The 22,890-nt window shown below is 35.1% G+C and overlaps 1 long non-coding RNA gene across 1 annotated transcript; it reads left to right on the top strand.

Moving 5' to 3' along the window:
- The first annotated feature begins 5,148 nt into the window (after positions 1–5,148).
- Positions 5,149–22,422, top strand: LOC120874289. The gene is made up of 3 exons (XR_005723627.1): positions 5,149–5,256; positions 8,198–8,200; positions 22,387–22,422. It is a non-coding gene; the product is annotated as an uncharacterized LOC120874289 (long non-coding RNA).
- The last annotated feature ends 468 nt before the right edge of the window (positions 22,423–22,890 follow it).

The raw sequence follows: 22,890 nt of genomic DNA, 5'->3' as shown, positions 1-22,890 counted from the left end.
GTATTTGGGGCAGGAGGAGAAGGGGACGACAAAGGATGAGATGGCTGGATGACATCACCGACTCGATGGACATGAGTTTGAGTGAACTCCAGGATTTGGTGATGGACAGGGAGGCCTGTTGTGCTCCGATTCATGGGATTGCAAAGAGTTGGACACAACTGAGTGACTGAACTGAACTGAAGATTGTTTTAAATGCTATTCTATGAGAAAGGAGTGCTATGGGTAATAGAGTGTTTACCTAGAGTCTGTAAACACATAACACAGTAATTAAATGTCTCTGGTTGACTTTTTTTCCAGTGTGGTTTAATATCAGCAGTTGGAATTCCAAAAAGTTAGAATTCTAGAAAGTTATCAAAGACCTCTTGTCTGATATCTTGGCTAGACTGATCCAAGTCATTTTATCACTTCTCTTAATGATTTTTCTGAATGCCTTTTAGTATTGGATACATTAAGTCTTTATATAGTAACTGACTATCAAAAACAATAATGGGAATCTGGATATAGTATATCTTAGGTTTGAGAAATATAATTTTCTTGCAATGACTATTGCAGGAGTTAGCAATTCGTTCCCCAATCTCCCTGCAATTTTTTTATTTAATGAAGATATGTCTTATTTTGACACTTTGGCTCATTTAAAAACAGTAACTTTGTGCTCAGTTGCTTAGCCTTGTCAGACTCTTGGCCACCCCGTGAACTGTGGTCCACCAGGCTCCTCTGTCCTGGGATTTTCCAGGCAAGAATACTGGAGTGGGTTGTCATTTCCTTCACCAGGGGAGAGTTACTTTAATGAACAATAAAGTTTCTGGACTAGAGAATATCCCTGATGCTGAAGCTGAAACTCCAGTACTTTGGTCATCTGATGTGAAGAACTGACTCAGAGAAAAGACCCTGATGCTGGGAAAATTTGAAAACAGGAGAAGAAGGGGACAACAGAGGAAGACATGTTTGGATGGCATCACCGACTTGATGGACATGAGTTGAGCAAGCTCCAGGAGTTTGTGATAGACAGGGAAGCTTGGTGTGCTACAGTCCATGGGGTGGCAAAGAGTCAGATACAACTGAGCAACTGAACTGAACTGAACTGAAAGACCATCACACGTGAAAGAGAACAGTTTAAAACATGTTAGGAAAGTACTGGGCTTTTTATTTTTTTCTCTGTTGGTTGTAATTATCATGTGCTTTCTCTCTCTTGTCCTATTGATATTGTATATTACATTAACTGACTTCGGATGTCAAACGTACCTTGAAATCTTAGAATAAGCTTCACTTGATTATAGTCAGAAAGATTTAATACTGCTGGCTTTGAGAAGCAGAAAGATTATTAGTCTAGAAATGTAGGTGTCCTCTAGAAGCTAGAAGAGGCAAGTGAGTTGATTGTTTTTTTGAACATACAATTAAAGGAACTTCACCCTACTGGCATCTTGACTTTATCCAGTAAGAAGCATGTCAGAAACACAAAGCTGTGGGTAATAGGCCACTAAATTAGTGGTAATTTGTTACTGTGACAATAAAAAACTAAAACACTATTATTAACTGAAGCATTTTTCAGGCAATGTCAGTGACACAAAATTATAATATCTGTAATAAGGGGAAAATAAAAACATTGTGCCTAAATGTACCTTTTTTCATGGCATTTCAGGCAAGTTCTCATTGGAAAGTTTATTATGATAGCCTTAAAAAATATGACAGTGAACACAATACCATATATAGTTTCTCATTTTCCATGTGTACTCACTTGGCATTAAGCTTATATTCTTAGTATAAATAAGAATAAAATTTAAATATATCCTCAGCAATTTATAGAGCACCACAACATAGACATTTTAAACATGACTCAGTAAGGCCCTGATTAAGCATTTCTGTCACTTTTTTTAGTTTGTTACATGACAATATTATTTAAAATGTTTGGAAAAACAATGTCAGATTTAAGAAATACATATCACCTTGTATATTTTCAGCTAATGTATTGTTACAAGAAAATTTTATGGGGTATGGGTATATAATAATAGTGTGCTCACATTTTAAACCATTATTGAGCTCTTATTATGTGCCAGACCTTGAAAATACAAAGGTAACTAAGATAAGGCCCTAGCCATTAAATAAATCAGTCTGTTCTAGTTGGTGAGAGAAAAATAGATAAAGTGCAATCAAAGTGCAATCAATTATGATAGTGTGTTTATAGCACAGACACACACCAAAAACTGGAAATAATAAAGGAGTAGTGAAGGCAACAAGATGAAAAAAGATAGGGACTTAAACAGGAAAAGTAGTCAAGTTATAAGACAAAGTTATGAATGACCTCATAACCTGTGTCTCTGAGGCTTGGAGTTTACCCTGTAAGGCATGTTTCCCAAGGGTTAATAATTTATGTGCTATTTTTCAGAATATGTATTATTTTCACAAATTGTCTAATTAAGGCCTTTATTCTATGATCTCTCTGTAGAATATACATAATGAATCACTTCTGTTTTATTCGAAGAAAAGAAAATATTCATGGGCTGATATATAACACCCATATATATCACACAGACATAAACACATACATGATTAAACATTGAGTGGGATTCATGTTCAGTCAATTTTTACATGATTTCGCATGTATAAATCATAACATGGATATTGTTATTATTCTGCTTCTTTTTTGTCATTTTCAAGATTTTAAAATATATTTTAGTAGCATGGTAATACACATATTGGAGAAGGAAATGGCAACCCACTCCAGTATTCTTGCCTGGAAAATCCCATGCATAAAGAAGTCTCATGAGGTACAGCCCATGGGGCTGCAAAAGAGTCAGACACAACTGAGTGACTAAACACAAACACAGTACATATATTTTTGCAATCTCTCTAAAGATATTTTATAAATAAAGCTGGAAAATATATATATACACTGAAGCTACAGTTCTTTTTCTCCCCACTGACTGCATTGCTTTGTACACCATCTGATGAAATAGTGATGAAGCTACAGAAGCTGAGAGTCGGGTAACTCAAACACTGGATGGTGTAACAAAGATGGCAGGCAAAGTCTGTCCTGACATCACTGGAGGAAGAGATAGAGCCACATAGACATGGAAGACTAGTAATCTGCCCAGATGTAAGAGGAAGCCAAACAAGTGTCCAAGTGTGAGGAACAGGCATACTCACAGTCAGGAGGAATGTTTCTTAGAAGTGAATCAGGGTTTTATAACACACAAATTCCTTCATTTCAGACCTTGAGAATGTCTGGAAAATTTCTCAGTGGAACTGATTGCAAAGGAAAGGAGCCTAGCCTTTTATGATCATAGAAAGAATTTTCCATTGACCAGGTGAAAGTGGCCAATTGACTTAAAAATACCAGGGGACTATGGGAACAAAGGAAAATGTGAGTGGAAAGGGAAGAAACCAGAGGCAGAAGTGAAAGTGATGTCCATGAAGAAGTGGTGGAAAGGAACTCCCAGGAGGCTGAGAGATAACGGCAAGACAAGATTTAACAAAATGGCATAAGTTCAGCATCACCAAAAAGAGAGGATGGTATATGGGAAAAGGGAAATTAAGAATAAATAAGCTAAAGCTTGGGGCAAATTTATCAATAGATCTCATAGTAGAAAGCCCTGTACCTGGTTAAACCTTGTGGTTATGATCTGGATAAAAATCCCTGATGTTCTACCTACAAGTTGTGGGTTGTAGTTCATTGTTGAATCTCTCAAAATCTCATGTGCTAAACTGTTTTTCTAAGCTGTAAAGCAGTCATAGTAATAACAGAGATCTCAAATATATCTGTGCAGAGTCAATGGGTTATTATTATACACTAAAACACGTGCGGAATATCTGTGACATAGCAAATATTTGATAAATGTTAAGGATGATCAAAGCTGACCATTCTAGAACAATGGTCATAATGACAGAGGGGAAAGTGTAAACTCTTAGAATAAAAATTACACTTAATACATAACGTTTTCTTGATCTCAGGTATTATTCTCAATTCTTTATGATTACTAATTCTTTGAATTTATACAATACCTCTGTAGAAGTTGCAGTTGTCTATTTTATGGATGACAAAACTAAGGTACAGGAGAGTCTGAGTAGCTGAAATTGGATCTGTTAAGTGATGGAGTTTGATTTCACATTCAGGTGGCCTGTGACCTGTTGACATTGTTCATACAATGTCCATGGTAGTGAACAGCCCTCGTAGAATTCATGTTCAGTGGAAACTTTAAAAATATGGTGATTTATTACTGAATTTATAAATCACAAGATTTCATATTATTTATTACTTGAAGAAACTTGAATAAAAAGTTTCCAAAAGGATGAATTATTTTAGAAAGGTGGGCAAAGTTTTCAAAAACCAAACAATGAAAGAATTTACATAATTCAACAGGTTACTCACTACAAATTTCCCCACCATACCTACAGGATCCAGCCAATTATCTGATACTTATTGAGTGATTTATTATGCTAAAACACAGAAATTAACTTTATATTAAATTAAACCAAATGAAAATTAAATGGAAGTTGAGGCTTAAAAATTATTGTATAAGGAAACTAAATGAGGAAAGTTAATTTTATGAAGAATTCCATATTTATATATGCATTTTCATACTTTATTCTCAAAAGAGAGAGTATAACAGCAAAACTATAGCAGAGCTAATTTTAGCATCAGATTCTTCACAAAGGAAAATAAATGAATTGAGTCTCCAGAGAATATTTTCTCTCACTTTATATGAAGTGAATTTCAAGTCTTGGGGGAAAAAAATGTATGGAAATCATGGGAAAGACTTCAATTCAAATATATACCGAGAAGTCTAAAATTGCTACTTTTCCACGTATAATTATTCTGAAAGTAATGCTGTTCTGTTGTTCAAGTTGCTCAGTCGTAGCCAACTCTGTGAACCCATGGATGGCAGCACACCATGTTTCCCTGTCCTTCACTATCTTCCTGAGTTTGTCCAAATTCATATCTACTGAGTTGATGATGCCATCCAACCAACTCATCCTCTGTTGCCCTCTTCTCCTCTTGCCCTCAGTCTTTACCAGCATCAGGATCTTTTCCAATAAGTTGGCTCTTCACATCAGGTGGCCAAAGTATTGGAGCTTCAGCTTCAGTATCAGTTCTTCCAATGAATATTCAGGATTGATTTCCTATAGGATTGACTGGTTTGATCTCCTTGAAGTCCAAGGGACTCTCAAGAGTCTTCTTCAGCACCACAATTCAAAAGCATCAATTCTTCGGCGCTCAGTTTTTTTTCATGGTCCAACTTCCACATCTGTATGTGACCAGTAGAAAAACCACCTACGACCTTTGTTACCAGAGTGATGATGTCTCAGCTTTTTAATATGCTGTCTGGGTTTCTCGTGGACTTCCCTAGTGGCTCAGATGGTACAAAATATAACTGCAATGCAGGAGACTCAGATTCAATCCCTGGGTCGGGAAGATCCTCTGGAGAAGGGGATAGCAACCTACTCTAGTATTCTTTCCTAGAGAATTTCATGGCCAGAGGAGCCTGATGGTCTGCAGTGCGTGGGGTCACAGAGTAGGACACGACTAAGCGACTAACGCTTTCACTAGGTTTGTCATAGCTTTTCTTCCAAGGAGCAAGCATCTTTTTAATTTCATGACTGCAGTCACTGTCTACAGTGATTTTGGAGCAGAAGAAAATAAACTCTGTCACTGTTTCTACTTTTTCCCCATCTATTTGCCATGGAGTGATGGGACAAGTTGCCTTAATCTTAGTTTTTAGAATGTCGAGTTTTAAGCCAGCTTTTTCACTCTCATCTTTAACTTTCATTAAGAGGCCCATTAGATCCTCTTCTCTCTCTGCCATTAGAGTGGAATCATCCATATTAATCTGAGGTTGTTGATATTTCTCCCAGCACTCTTGATTCCAGCTTGGAATTCACCCAGCCTAGCATTTTGCATTTTGTACTCTGCATGTAAGTTAAATAAGCAAGATGACAATATATGGCCCTGACATACTTCTTTCCCAATTTTGAACCAGTCTGTTGTTCCATGTCCTGTTCTAACCGTTGCTTCTTGTCCTGCATACAGGTTTCTCAGGAGGCAAGTAAGGAAGTATGGTATTCCCATTTCTTTAAGAATTTTCCACTGTTTATTGTGATCCACACAGTCAAAGGTTTTAGCAGAGTCAATGGAGAATAAGTAGATGTTTTTCTGGAATTCTCTTGCTTTTTCTATGATCCAAAGGATGATGCAATTTGATCTCTGATTTCTCTGCCTTTTCTAAATCTAGCCTGTATATCTGGAAGTTCTCAGTTCATGTACTGCTAACGCCTATCTTGAAGGATTTTGAGCATTCCTTGCTAGCATGTGAAATGAGTGCAATCATTGAACATTCTTTGGCATTGCCCTTCTTTAGGGTTGGAATGAAAACTGACTTTTTCCAGAACTGCTAAGTTTTCCAAAGTTGCTGGCATATTCAGTCCAGCACTTTAACAGCATCATCTTTTAGGATTTGAAATACCTCAGCTGGAATTCCATTACCTTCACTAGCTTTGTTCACAATAATGCTTGCTAAGGCCCACTTGACTTCACACTGTGGGATGTCTGGCTCTAGGTGAGTGACCACACCATAATAGTTATCTGGGTTATTAAGACATTTTTGTATAGTTCTTCTGTGTATTCTTGCCACCTCTTCCTAATTTCTTCTGCTTCTGTTAGGTCCTTACCATTTCTGTCCTTTATTGTGCCCAGCTTTGTAAAAAATTTCCCTTGGCATCTCCAATTTTCTTGAATTGATCTCTTGCCTTTTCCATTCTATTGTTTTCCTCTATTTCCATGCCCTGTTCACTTAAGAAAGCTTTCTTGTCTCTCCTTGCTATTCTTTTGAACTTTGCATTTCCCTTTCTCCTTTGCCTTTCACTTCTGTTTTCTCAGCAATCTGTAGGGCCTCCTCAGACAACCATTGTGCCTTCTTGCATTTCTTTTTCTTTGAGATGGTTTTGCTCCCCACCTCTTGTACAATGTTATGAACCTCCATCTACAGTTCTTTATACCCTCTGTCAGATCTATGCGCTTGAATTTATTTGTCACTTTCACTTTCGGGATTTGATTTAGGTGGTATCTGAACAGTCTAGTGTTTTTTCCTACTTTCTTTCATTTAAGCCTGAATTTTGCAATAAGGAGCTCATGATCTAAGCCATAGTCAGCTCTAGGTTTTGTCTTTTGCTGACTCTATAGTTTCTCCATCTTTGGCTACAAAGAATATGGTCAATCTGATTTTGGTGTTAACCAGCTGATAATGTCCATGTGTGGAGTTGTTTCTAGTGTTGTTGGAAGAGGGTGTTTGCTATGGCCAGTGTATTCTCTTGGCAAAACTCTGTTAGCCTTTGTCCTGCTTCATTTTGTACTGTAAGGCCAAACTTGCCATTACTCCAGGTATCTGACTTCCTACTTTTGCATTCCAATCCCTTATGATGAAAATATTTTTTTTTAATGTTAGTTCTAGAAGATCTAGTAAGTCTTCATAGAACCTCTCAACTTCTGCTTCTTCAGTATTAGTGGTTGGGGCACAGACTTGGATTACTGTGATACTGAATGGATTGCCTTGGAAATGAACCGAGATCATTCTGTCACCTTAGAGAAGGCACCCAAGTTCTGCATTTCAGACACTTTGTTGACTATGAGGGAGACTTCATTTCTTCTAAGGGATTCTTGCCCACAGTAGTAGATAAAATGGTCATCTGAGTTAAAATCTGCCATTCTGGTCCATTTTAGTTCCTTGATTTCTAGAATGTTGATGCTCACTCTTGCCATCTCCTGCTCGACCACATTCAGTTTACCTTGATTCATAGACCTAACAACGTTCCAGGTTTTTCCAGTATACTAAATGAAAATGCATTTTGCATAACAATATGTAATATGAGTTTAGAAAATAAGTATAGCATCTGTAAAGGGGTGTGTGTGTGTGTGTGTGTGTGTGTGTGTGTGTAGAACAAATTCTGGTAGAATATTTATTACATTGTTAATATGGGTTTCTTTGGGGAAGGAAGCTACAAATGCAAACAGCACACTTTTGTGTTGTTCTAACTGTTTACAATGGAAAACATATCATTTTATAGTAAATACGTCATTTTAAAAGAAAATATTACTACATGGTGTCACAGTGATAACTTAGAGATTTACTTGTACACTTGTTTAATATAAATCAAAGAAGCCCTATAGGTCTTAGGAATGTTGTGTGAATCCCAGGCATGTTTTCAGCTGGTAAAATTCTCTGCCTTTTTGGACAGCAATGCTCAGATCTAGGTTCATCTCTGTTTGACTTCAGAGGTAAGATTTATAGTGAAGATGACAATTCTTTCAATCAATCATTATCATTTTGCTCTTGGGCAGAATAATATGCCTAAAAATTATGATATAATCTATAGAACATATTTAAATGAAAGTAATAACATTTTTAAAACTACATTTTTATAATGATTTAACTTTATAATTATCAATTTATTAGATCTCAGTGACATAAGAAATATAGGATCTGTCACAAAAATCGCCTTTATATTGATATGTTCATTTCTTAGCTTCAAGCCACAAAACAACTTGGAATAATGAAACTTTCTTTGAGATTCATTACCAGTTGTGCTACCCTTTCATCTTAGTTTTCCCCTACAGAGCAACAATTTCATAAGACACATTTAGCAAATCCAGTCATCACTGGCGTGGCTCTTGACTGTACCAAAAAAGGGAATTGTGAGCTGACTTATTCTGAGCTTCTGTGATTCTAACTCTCTAGATCTTCCTGACACAACCAACAAAAAATGAGGATTTTGGTGGGGTGACATTCAGTTCCTGCTCATGTTCTTTGTATATTTATGTTGAGCAAAAATACCCTTTGGGAAAAATAATATTTAGAAGTATTATTTTTAAAAAGTATAAGTCAATTTTATTTGCTTAGTAGGTTTGAGTTCTGGTTTCTTTATATCTGGGCTTTTGCAATAAAAGGAACATTGAGGTGTCTTTGGGGTCTAGAGAGACTTACACAGATGTTTACATCACTTCTAATAAACATTATTTTGCTAAATTCTGAAGGATAATACATTTCAGGATGATAGAACCCAACTGTTACTGAAAAAAATTACCACAATGAAGTTAAAAGTGAGCTTTAATTATGTTTATGTAGCTCTATTTATTTAGTTCTATCTTTCTTCATATTAAAAAATACATGATTAGTCAATAAAAACTATACAGGATAAATAGTTATGTAAAGAAATAGAAATTAATGTTATTTTCTGAGAATAAACAAAGATTACTTTGTACAAATTTATGAGTTGGCTACATTTGGCACCCTCAAATCTGCCATTATGCTACCTTTCCAGATGATTTATTTACATATTTTAAAAATATTTTTGTGGTTATATTTTAGTTAAGCATGGTAGAAAGAATAAAATATTCTCTTATATATGTAAAGTTTATAAAACAAAGACAAAGCCAAACTTTTTAAAAAGTCACATTTGAATTGTAAGATTAGAAACATGACTGTTTTAAAATGTTATGATACATAGCGTTCTAGGTTATGGTAGGGAAATTTGATTTCTTCAAGGAGATAGAGGAAGGGTAATGGGAGGAAAGTGCTATTTGGGCTGAAATGTAAAGATATTAATTACTAGTGATTGAAGAAGAGAAAAAAGAACATGTCTGGTATATGATCTGAATGTGCAAATGTCCTATAGGTATAATGGGCAAGCACCTGTAAATGTAGTCAAGACAGTTCATGAAAAAAACTGGAGTGGGTCAGTTGAAACACTGATTGCAGAATTACTCTCCCACCATTGACTGAGACTGAGGAGTTGGTACTATAAAGAAGCTACTGGACAGTATATCAGTTCAGTCTTTTGAGCTTCCTGGACACATTTTTTAATCTTGACAGTTTCAGTAACCTTTATGTTAACCATCGTAATAGCACTCACACCAAAATCTGCTTTATGTTACAAATAGAAAAAAATAACCCAAGGAAGGAAAATGTGAATGATACCGATGATGTATGAACTGTTTAAGAATCAAATAAGCAATGGAGCATCACCAGATTTCCAAAAAGTTGAGGCCATCTTTTTCTTCTTCTTCCCTTCATCTTTCTCCTTCCCTTCATCTCTCTGTCTTCCTTCTTGCTTTCTCTAGAATAATAGTAATGATTAACTTTCTTCCTCAGCTCTGTAAGCTTACAAGTGACACAAGAAAAAAGACAATCCAACAAAGCTGCAAAGCCAGCACTGGTGAGATTCCATGATGATCATTTCCATGAGAAAGTGGGATGCTTCCACTGGTGGTGACCTCAGATGTCACCAATTATGTTGCCTTCATAAACATCTTTAAGGTACTGAAGCCCAAGTTGTCCCCAGGCCAAGTTTCACTGAGAGCTGGATGTTGGAGTTGTGTTTCTCCAGATTTAACTTCATTCTGAGCATCAGCAGGGGCAAAGGTGACCCAGAGTGGTAACTCCCTCAGAGGAGGGCTGCCTCTGTTTCAGACACTGTTGTGTCCTTAGCCTGACACAACAGACATTTGTGGTTTGTTTTTTTTTTTGTTTTTTTTTTTTTTTGGCTGCACTGTGCTGGCATGCAGGATCTTAGTTCCTGGACTAGGGATCAAACCAGCGTCTCCTGCATGGATTCTTAACCACTGGACGGACAGTTGAGGGAAGTCTCTCAAAAAGCATTTGTAGGAGTTAATATAACAATGAACTAGGGGCACTCCAACAAATAATGGCAGAGATGTGTGCCTGCTAAGTCACTTCAGTTGTGTCTGACTCTTGCTACCCTGTGAACTATAGTCCTCCATCCTCCTCTGTCCATGGGATTCTCCAGGTAAGAATACTGCAGTGCATTGCAATGCCCTCCTCCAGGGGATCTTCCCAAGTCAGGGATCCAACTTGGGTCTGTCTCCTGCATTGGCAGGCAAGTTCTCTACAACTAGCACCACTTGGTGAGGGCCAGAAAGAGCTTAATATTGACATAAAATTTAAAATGTAATTAGTAAGAGAGAAAAAACTATAACACTAATTCTTAAATCTCATATTATCTTAAAAATGAAAAATGAGTTCAAAAAAAAAATATATGAATCTGGGAAAAAAACACTGAATGATCAGAAAGTTATGGAATAAGCATAGAACCAAAGCAAATAAAAATTAGTATTAATGCAAATTCACTTTTTAAGACTTCTCTCTAAATAATTTTGCTTCAATACAATTCTTACTATATCATTATAAAAAGTTATCACTTATAGTTCTTATAACCATACCTATAATTATATGTGGTTCATGGAAGTGTGACATCCACATAGAATATCAATTATAATAGATCTTTTATTTGTTATAAGTTTTCAGAAAATTAATTCAATTAATTTTCATGATTAGTTCTAAAAATTGAATTCTGAAAGTCAGAACTCAGTGCCTAATGACTGATTTAATGGACATCGTAAAACAATACTTTAACCAAAATAAAACCATGTGAAAATGAAGCAGTTACATGTAATATTTTTTAAGTAAATAGGTCATAATTTTAGTGAGTATATAAAAGTAATAGAAAAGAAAGAGGAGAAATTAGATCACCAAGCTTTGATTCTCTTTTTAATGCAGGATAAGAGAGAACTGACATTCAAAGGGAAGATCATGACACTCAAAGAGAAAGGGATAGGCAATTTGTCCTTACCACTGTGAGTTTGTTTTGGTTCTGGTGGCACCTCTGTGTACTGGTTATGACCAGTGGACAAAGGATGACACATATTTGCCTAGAAAGGACTGTGCTTGATTGATGGTAAATCTTTTCTAATGCTGCCCCTGCCCTCCTTTAATTATTTGAAATACTGCTTGAGTACCTGAAAAAACACAAACTGGAAAAGACAGAATTTGTATATTGTAAATTGCTCACTCCACCTGAGGTCATCTATAAGACCTATTTCTGCCTACAAGAAGCTCCTTTCTCGGTATTGCATGTCAGCACATAGTAGGCACTCAGTCAATAATAATTTTTGAATGAAAGAATTTTACACTTTTTCTTTTCCAATTATATTTTGTTGAGGGTTAAAAGGATTTCTCCATTTTAGATCTTACACTGACAGCAAGGAACTGATCATTTGGGATTTTGTGCAACTAGCAGATGTGAATGTGTTTAACACAGAAACACTGAGTAGTTCTTAAATGAGTTAATAAACATGTTCACGAATGTCCATTAATTGAATCTACCTTTTTTAATATAAATTTATTTTAATTGGAGGTTAATTACTTTACAATATTGTATTGGTTAAGAAAAACATTAATACAGTATATTAACGCATATATATGGAATTTAGAAAGATAGTAATGATAACCCTGAATGCGAGAAAGCAAAAGAGACATAGATGTATAGAACAGTCTTTTGAATCTACCTTTTTTACATTATATTCTATTAACTACATTTGTTATAGAAAAATTACATTAATTGATATTAAAGCCCTAAGATTTTCCTTAAAATCTCATATTGTTATGCTTTAAAATATTGCATTTTTGACTAATTATTCATACAGTTAAATTCAGTTGCATTAGATGGAGGTAGGTGACCATAGGGATCATATAGCATTAGTTGAATAGGGCACTAATTCCTTTTATTATTCATTCTGCAGTGTTATAAATGAAAGATTTTTGGACATGAGATTCTCCCTGTCCATTTTTTTATAAAGTATCTTGAAAGATGTAAAATCCATGTGCTTATAATCAGTCAATATCACTAACAAATAGACTTGAATATACCAAAGAAAAAACTGCAACAAAAAAAGGAACTACATAAATCCACACAAAATTAATTTGTTTTTACTTTTTACTTAAGTATATGATATGGCAATGTCAACATTGCTAATGTATAAACAAACCTGGATAATTTTTACAAGTGTAAGTTACTTTAGTAAGTTTTTGATTAAAGATAAAGGTATCTGAAAAATAAAGCCAGACAAATAAAAGGTATTGAATAAGTAATTCCAATTCAGGTAATCAACTGTAATTTTTTTTTTTTTTTAGTTTCATCACACATATTTGCTAAGCACATATTTTGTACCAGGGCACTGTATTAAGCATTTATTATATACCAGGTTCACAAATTGGATTAAAGAATGTAAAACTAATACTTGGTCTGAAGGCATATACATCATGAATATACACACGTATTTTTACAAATTAAGCATGATAAAGTTTATAAAAGAGACACCTCATTGTTGTACAAGTTAGGGATGATTGCTTGAATAATCAGAGGATGTGGTATGGAAAAGGAAGCATTTGGAAAGATTGCTTTTACTACTCGATTGTGATTATCCTTCTTTGTATTATTAAAGGACAATTCTTAAAGATATTAGGAAATAAAAGTACATAGTGTCACTGATCCTTTGATAAATAATCAGTTTATATTTCACTCAAGCCTATCACTGGAAGCTAGAATTATCATCTTGCAGTCTCATCGACCTTTTAGAGAAAAAAGGGAACAAAATGGCCTCTAGTATTTTTCTTCTCAAACTATAAAGACAGAGAAATGTGCTGGCAATAGGCAAATCTATAGGCAAGATGCAATGCATCTTCCTGGAATATTTTATCTATTATTTGTGAAAGAATCAAGCATTACTTTTGGATTAAAATGGATATATACATAATGAAATAAAATATAAATATATATATATTAAATATATATAAAATATATAAAGTATATTTTAAGACAAAAATGTCAAGTCTATGTGACAATCGTAGTAGCTATTGCCTCAGAACCATGATGGTTAGTTACGTGCTCTCCGCAGTTAGAATTGCTGCCATGCTTACTCCTGCAGAGTTGATTTCAAACTCTTTCTTATAGAAATGAGAATGGGAAGGTTCCAAAAGTCCACAGGACTCTTCCACTTTGACTTCAGTCATTAATCCAAAATCAGGTTTCTGTTGAGTTTTTGACTATAGATGACTATTTCTTCCACCATCCATAAATACTTCCCTTTAACCACATTCTAATTTCTTTCTTCAATAATTTTTGTGCTTTAAGTAGTTAAGGACATTTTTCTCCTTCTCATTTCCATTCTTAGTCCCTATGTCCTTTCTTCATCTTCACATTTTAAAATATTTCATATTTGAGTTATTTCATAGCTTTATGTATGTTTCTTCAGACTGATCCTAATTATAAGAATTTAAAGAAAAACAGAACTCACTTCTATTATTGTCTCACACACAAACACATAGCATCCTACGTGAGGACAAACAGGGACCTCATCAAAAAACTGTTTTTGCTTTTTTTTTTTTTAATGGCAGAAACTTTATTTAATTTATTCTTCTTTAGAATGTAAAGCAATTTTTACTCAACAAGATAAGGCTGGTACTACCTCTTGGTCTTTTGTACCTTTGCCATCAGCATAGGGAGACCATGAGAAAAGATTCCACTGTGCTGGGAAGACAGTGAGACATGGAGAGAGCAGAGCTGGTGGTCCCAGCTGAGCTCAGCCCATATCAGTCAAGTCCAGCTGAGCTCCACTTGTGTGATGGACTAGTATTTATAATATTCTGCTCATATTTTGTGATTGCTCATTATGTATCATTATTAGGGCCAGTTCATATCTCTGAGGTTCATATTTCTCTGTCTTTAAGATTGTCTAATGGTCTGGCTTTAAGCAAAATCTTCAGACTTATCTTCAATGATTACATTTAACAAACATGTTAAAATCCATTTCAGTTGCATTCTTCTCTTCTAAGCCATTTGCATTCTCATTGCTTTTCCCCCCTTAGATATCACATAAAGCATTCATAATTGAGGGCTGCCATACGTGGTTTTCTGGCATTTCTCAAAGCTAGATAGTTCTCTATATTTCACATAAAAGTTAATTAATCATTCAACATGTGGTCATAAGAACTCATGAAAAATTCTGATATTCTATAGCAAGAATTGGTAAATAAAGGCCATGGACTAAATGCAAGACTGTGCTTATTTTCATAGACATAGTTTTATTTTATTTATTTATTTATTTATTTTTTATTTTACTTTACAATTCTGTATTGGTTTTGCCATACATTGACATGAATCCACCACGGGTGTACATGTGTTCCCAGACATGAACTCCCCTCCCACCCCCCTCCCCACAACATCTCTCTGGGTCATCCCCGTGTACCAGCCCCAAGCATGCCATATCCTGCATCGGACATAAACTGGCAATTCGATTCTTACATGATATTATACATGTTTCAATACCATTCTCCCAAATCATCTCACCCTCTCCCTCTCCCTCTGAGTCCAAAAGTCCGCTATACACATCTGTGTCTTTTTTGCTGTCCTGCATACAGGGTCATCATTGCCATTTTTCTAAATTCCATGTATATGTGTTAGTATACTGTATTGGTGTTTTTCTTTCTGGCTTACTTCACTCTGTATAATCGGCTCCAGTTTCATCCATCTCATCAGAACTGATTCAAATGTATTCTTTTTAACGGCTGAGTAATACTCCATTGTGTATATGTACCACAGCTTTCTTATCCATTCATCTGCTGATGGACATCTAGGTTGTTTCCATGTCCTGGCTATTATAAACAATGCTGCGATGAACATTGGGGTACATGTGTCTCTTTCAATTCTGGTTTCCTCAGTGTGTAAGACATAGTTTTATTAAAATGCAGTTACATTCATTTTTTTATGTGTGTTCTCTAACTGCTTTTGTACTATAACAGCAGATTTCAATAGTTACAACAAACATATATGGCCGCCTGCAAAACCTAAAATATTTATTAGCTTTTACCTCATGAAAGAAATCTGCTGAATTCTAGTCCATAGCGTAATTCTAGTTATATATTCAACACAATATTATTAAATTCATTTTTAAATGTCAGACCTTATGTAGGACATCTTTATAATGAGAAGAAAGGGCAAAGTACATAGTTCCATAAGCTCACAGTCTAATGAGTTAAACACTGAGTTACACGTTTTCATACATATAATTTCTTAAATCCCTGAAAGACATCTCTTTGGTTGGTGCTACTATAAAAGAAGCTTAGTAGTGTTAAGTCACTTATCCACAAGCTTTTAGATAGTAACTGATAGTACCATAATGTTTATAATTTCAAATCGATTGCTTTTTCCATTGTGTCATGATACTTACTGCTTGGGTCAAATATTTTAGTACCAGAATGAGGTGAAATAGGGATCATTATGATTGTTGGTTACTTCCTTCCTGAGGAATAATTAACGTATTTGTTAATCCTCACACTCTCCATTGTTTTCTCACTCTTCATTTATACATTTTTAAAAAATTGATTAAAAATGGTATTTACATATACATTATTAAATATAGCAAGAACTCTTTAAGACCCAGAGAACTTAATAGTACATAATATAGACATGATCTCTGAGGTAGTTTACAATAATCGTGGCAATTTTTCCCCTTTTCCTAAATCCCACCCTTGCCATATGATTTTGTTGTCGTTCTCAGCAGAACACCAGAATATATTTTCCTGCCTCTCAAATCTGGGCACAGCTATGTAAGAAGAAAGATCCAGAATACAGTCACCACTGATGTTCCCTACTTCTGATAGGCTCTTTATTGTGTTTCTTAGACTCATTGGTACCAGACATTTTTCACATTCATACTTCTTTGTTTAATAGCAAATTTTTCTTTTTATGTTTAACATGATTTTTTTTTTAACTCTGAGCCTTGTTTCTTTCAATCATCCTGCAGTCAGAGATGATGTCTTAAAGATGTTTGTATTCTTGTGTGTAGCTGACATAATTATGGCTCTCAGAGAATACAGGTTAAAGTTAATTTCCAGCTATGGAGAAATGTTGATATCAATGGCTAAATATTCAGCCATTTTGCTTGATGAGTTTTTATTGCTAGATCAGCACCTATAATTTATACCTATCTTTCCATGTATGACTTATCCTTTGCAGAAAAAGGACATGACTGAATGTAGGTAATAAGCATGCATTTTTAAAAATGGGAAAAGTATAGGAAATGTTTCATATATGTATGGCAAACTGTGACTTGACACAGAAAATAAAATAATAAATACAATAATAAATAATAAATAATTCATAAATATCATATATGAAACAAATTTTTAAAAGCTGTAAAAAGGTTAAAATATTTAGCTTTAAAAATTTCTGGAAGATAATTCTTAAAATATAATGTTACCATAATAAAGGGGTTAACCTTATGTTGGGTCATTTGGTACACAGACAGGGCACACATTTTGGAGCCAGAAAACCCTTGGTTCATATCTTTCTTCCATTACTCTATGGCAATCTGTCCATAAAACAGGGGCATTGCTACTGATCTGGGAAGATGTGGAGAGAAGTAAGTGAGATATACTGGATGCGAAGTGCTGGCACATGGCAACACCAGAATAAAAGTTAATCGCTGTCTTCAAATGTATTTCATAATTCAGGAAAAAATATCAATATCACAAAGTCATCATTAAAAGCGTTGGTGAAAAAGGAGTGGGGGAGATGGGCAATGAGAAGTTGGTTCTGGTTTATAAAATGCTGGTTACCAGTGTTTTTGAATTTTAGCAAAACAAACTAGAGTGAAGCCTAATGTAAAATTGGTTAAATTTTACATGTCTTTCTACCTGCTCTTAGGAAGGTTAGTGTTGTAGTGTATCGCACTTGACAGAGGGCTGAATTTCTAAATGGGAACTAGTTACATTAAAACTACTTTGTTTTTGTCAGAATGACTGGAATTAACTTTATTTTTTTATTATAAGTTTTGTAAGTTCTTTGCACATACAAGTAATATTAGAATCATAAGGCTTGAAGTTAACGGGAACATTTATATTTATTCCAACATTCAAAAATTGAAGGAGACTATATTTTATTGTCTGTTGGGGAGTATAATATGTTCTTATAAGGCACCAAAGTCATCTTGTAAGTTCTGAAGAATTCTTCAGGAGCCTCAATTTCCAGAACTACCTAGCATCATACTACTTAGAGTAGGGTTTTGATTAATACCTTAATAGCTATAGAAATTTTGGCAAGACACTTGACCAATTTGTATTTCAATTTGATAATCTTTAACAGAGTAATATATAATAGGAGATTCAATCTCACAAAATTGTTGTAAGGTTGAAGTGCAGCACTATTTATTGTACTCAGAACAATACTTGGCACAGAGCGAGTGATTAATAATTTGTCAAATGTTGTCTCTTCCTTTGAAAAACAAAATGGATAAGATAGCTAATTCCTAATGTGAACTAAAATTTTCAAAGAAATTCTAATTATTTCCTTGCCTTTCACTTTCATAAAACATTTTACACTTTCTGTGCTTTAAACTGCAAATTAGTTTACTTAAATATTTCATATCAATTAAAATTTTCCATTCTATGAATATTTTATGAAATTTTTATAAAAGTTTCATTCATTGTTTCTAATTTCCTTCATTCACCTTATGGTGCTAACAATATACATAACCACAATGTCAAAATTATTACAGTATATGTAAATAATACATTTTGTTTTCAAATATCCTTGAGAGATGGTGGGTTCTGTTTGAGTTTAATAATTATATTGCTTACACGTTTTTCTTTAAAGACAAATTTCCTTAAAGCATTTTTAAGTAAATGAAGGGGAAAAAGTGAGAAATACTGGTCATATTTAAAAGATATTTTTGATTTTCATCTTTCCACCTACATTTATACTAATGGCAAGAAAGGAGAAGAAAAGGAGTAAGAAAATGAGTAGAGAGGAAGGAAAGGCTCCCCAGGGACTTATTCAGCTTTGGTGAAACGTGTAGGTCTCTCACCCAAGAAAGTTTGGGCAAATTTGAACAGATTTGGGCAGCTGGAAGATAGAAAAGCAATTCCAAAGTTGATGAGTTCCGTCTTGTCTTCACATATTTGCTCTATTTTTTTGTTATTATTTATTTATTTGTCTTTTGCTGCTATTCTGCTGGGTATAACTGTGCCATACGTATTCCCTTGAATTCAGCTATTGAAGCCGCCATCCAACACAGTGTCTCTCCTGCCTATCAGCCCACAGACCCTTCTCAACCATCTTTTTTTCTCTGATTTCTTTGCGTGATCTAGTACTATCACACTTCTTCTGGTCAATATCTAAGCCCTCATTTAATGCTTAATGTTTTTAGCTACCTCCTTTTACTGCCATTTATAGAGAAATTCAAGCATATTTGTATAACATATTACTAATAGAAATCTTTTACCATACAGTGTTGTAGATATCCATTTCCGCTTTCAAACCCACTAGAGTGGCTCAGATGAATAACAATCTGCTTGCAGTATAGGAGACCTGGATTTCATCTCTGGCTCGGGAAGATCCCTGGAGGAGGCAATGGCAACCCACTCCAGTATCTTGCCTGGAGAATACCATGGACAGAGGAGCCTAGTGGGCTCGAGTCTATGGGGTCACAAAGAGTCGGACATGACTGAATGACTAACACTTTCCACTTTCAAATAAAACTTCCACTCTGTTCCAAAACTGGAGATGAAATTGTTGCAATGTCAAATTATTAGTTTGGTGAGGATGTCTCCAATAGTATGAAGATTGCCCTTAAAGGCCTTTCCAGGAAATGTTGATATGTTAGAATTTGGCCTTCATGCTTTCTGTTTTAAAATGCACAGGTTAAAGCTAGTAAGGCTCACATTAAATGTCTGAACGTGTTTGTTTTATACATACCATGGCAAATATCCTTTTATTCTGATAATTATATATGAAGCAATCTGGAAAGGTAGAAAAAGGCAAACACATAAAACCTTATATATAAAACTGTACAGATGACAAACTTTTCCTCCAATTTATATTACATTGAAATTAGAACCCAGTCTTAGAATTAAGTAATCAAAATATACTTCTATTTTCATATTTAAATTCTGGATATTAGAAAAACAACTTTCACCAAATTATTGAAATATTTGTAAAAACATCTTAATTTTATTATGTAATTGAGTCCATGGAATTTATTAGCCTCAGATCTTACAGTGTCTTGGCTTATGTCTTTCATTTTTGTATTAAATGATTTATTTTTATTTGTCTTATTTTGTTTTCTTGGTTGTGAATGTGTAGAAGAGAAAGTGTATTTGTTTCAGTGTTCAGCTCAGTTCAGCTCAGTTCATTCACTCAGTCATTTCCGACTCTTTGCGACCCCATGAAATGCAGCACACCAGGCCTCCCTGTCCATCACCAACTCCCAGAGTTCACTCAAACTCACGTCCATCAATGGCATGGTGATGCCATCCAGCCATCTCATCCTCTGTCTTCCCCTTCTCCTTCTGCCCTCAATCCCTCCCAGCATCAGAGTCTTTTCCAATGAGTCAAGTCTTCGCATGAGGTGGCCAAAGTATTGGAGTTTCAGCTTTAGCATCAGTCCTTCCAAAGAACACCCAGGACTGATCTTTAGAATGGACTGGTTGGATCTCCTTGCAGTCCAAGAGACTCTCAAGAGTCTTCTCCAACACCACAGTTCAAAAGCATCAATTGTTAAATAATGGTAATTAAAATTATGTTGGGAGACGATTCATAGATTGGCTCCCTGTTGAATGGTGTGGGGTGGAGTCAAAGCTGCTTCAAATATAAAGTGTTACATTTCCATATTTATTAATCAGAAGCTTTATGTTTATTTGTTTGTTTTTTCCCAGATAAAATAGTAAATCTTTGCAATTCTAGGTATTAATCATCTGTCAATTGTGAGTGTGGGTAAATAACTCAAACTCTAAAATCCTGGGTTGAAGTGCACAGTTTTTGAGAATCATAAGAAAAAAAAATAAAATGCTGATACATAGGTCAAGATGGAAATGCAACACCTTCTGAACACTTTTTGGGTATCAGAATGTTGGTAAGAGGTGAAAATTCAAAGAGGAGGATCAGCTAACAGTTTTTATGTGATTTTTATTAACAGTGTTTATTTGGGAAGTTTTATCTAAACTAGAGTGTATTTATTGCCATACTTCTACTATAAAGTAGTAACATTGGTGGCTTAGACAATAAAGAATCCACCTGTCAGTGTAGGAGATCTGGGTTGGATCCCTGGGTCGGGAAGATCCCCTGGAGATGGGAATGGTACCCCACTCCAGTATTCTTGCTTGGAGAATCCCATGGACAGGGGAAGGAGCCTCTGTCCTCTGTCCTCTGGCAGGTTACAAACCATAGGGTGGCAAAAAGTTGGATACGACTGAATGACCAACATTTTCACTTTCATCATGAGATTATGAGCCTTATCTTCTTTTAAATTTCTTTACTATTCTAAGGGATCAGAGGTATGGACAAGGTAAGTCCTAAAATTTAAATTCTATCAACTCATCAAAACTTATTCACTATTTCTGGCCTTTCTCATGGAACTGATATACTCAATTTCATTGATTCAAAACCACTAGTGAGAGTTCCTAGGGTCTCACATGAATGCTCAGGCAAAATTTAAATGAAATTTTATCTTATGTTCCTTTCTCATGATAAAATCTTAAAACAGAATAAAAGTATTTTTATCCCTCCTTCATCTATTTCCTTTCAATGAATTCTTTTATTTCACAGAAATAAAACTTTACAAAAAGTAAGATGATAGGTGGTATTATATTATCCTGAATAGAAATGACCCCCTTTTCCAGTCTGATATCTTTGACTACTTCCTTATACATGAGCTTCTCATATATATCTGCTTATGTCAAAGAGAAAAACTATTATTACAGGTTTTACATTTTGGAATTAATATTTATATATGATAGCTTCAATCTAAGTTTACTCTCTCATCTGGGATATATATTACACACAGAATATCTATTCTGTACAAAGACAAATCTATCATAGCTGAATTTAAAAACATAAAAGTAAAATAAGAAAATAAAAAGCAAATTTAAATATTCTTTAGACATATGGCCACTAGCAGCTATTCATATATAAACTTAGTTTTACAGAGTAGGAAAAAAAATAAACTAGATATTATTGTGAAACACCAAGACACTATAAACTAAATAACTGATATGGAGGTTTTATTTGAATAATTTCTTTTCCAACCCCAAGGTTTATTCAGTTCAGTTCAGTTCAGTTCAGTTCAGTCACTCAGTCATGTCCGACTCTTTGCAACCCCGTGAATCGCAGCACACCAGGCCTCCCTGTCCATCACCATCTCCCAGAGTTCACTCAGACTCATGTCTATCGAGTCCGTGATGCCATCCAGCCATCTCATCCTCAGTCGTCCCCTTCTCCTCTTGCCCCCAATCTCTCCCAGCATCAGAGTCTTTTGCAATGAGTCAACCCTTAGCATGAGGTGGCCAAAGTACTGGAGTTTCAGCTTTAGCATCATTCCTTCCAAAGAAATCCCAGGGCTGATCTCCTTCAGAATGGACTGGTTGGATGTCCTTGCAGTCCAAGGGACCCTCAAGAGTCTTCTCCAGCACCACAGTTCAAATGCATCAATTCTTCAGTGCTCAGCCTTCTTCACAGTCCAACTCTCACATCCATACATGACCACAGGAAAAACCATAGCCTTGACTAGGCAGACCTTAGTCAGCAAAGTAATGTCTCTGCTTTTGAATATACTATCTAGGTTGGTCATAACTTTTCTTCCAAGGAGTAAGCGTCTTTTAATTTCATGGCTGCAGTCACCATATGTAGTGATTTTGGAGCCCCAAAAATTAAAGTCTGACACTGTTTCTACTGTTTCTCCATTTCCCATGAAGTGATGGGACCAGATGCCATGATCTTCGTTTTATGAATGTTGAGCTTTAAGCCAACTTTTTCACTTGCCTCTTTCACTTTCATCAAGATGCTTTTTAGTTCCTCTTCACTTTCTGCCATAAGGGTGGTGTCATCTGCATATCTGAGGTTATTGATATTTCTCCTGGCAATCTTGATTCCAGCTTGTGTTTCTTCCAGCTCAGCCTTTCTCATGATGTCCTCTGCATAGAAGTTAAATAAACAGGGTGACAATAGACAGACTTGACGTACTCCTTTTCCTATTTGGAACCAGTCTGTTGT

The sequence above is a fragment of the Oryx dammah genome, unplaced genomic scaffold (assembly GCF_014754425.2).
Source record: "Oryx dammah isolate SB20612 unplaced genomic scaffold, SCBI_Odam_1.1 HiC_scaffold_15, whole genome shotgun sequence".
NCBI lineage: Eukaryota > Metazoa > Chordata > Mammalia > Artiodactyla > Bovidae > Oryx > Oryx dammah.
Note: the sequence above shows the minus strand (reverse complement) of the source record. Positions and strands in the feature narration are given on the sequence as shown.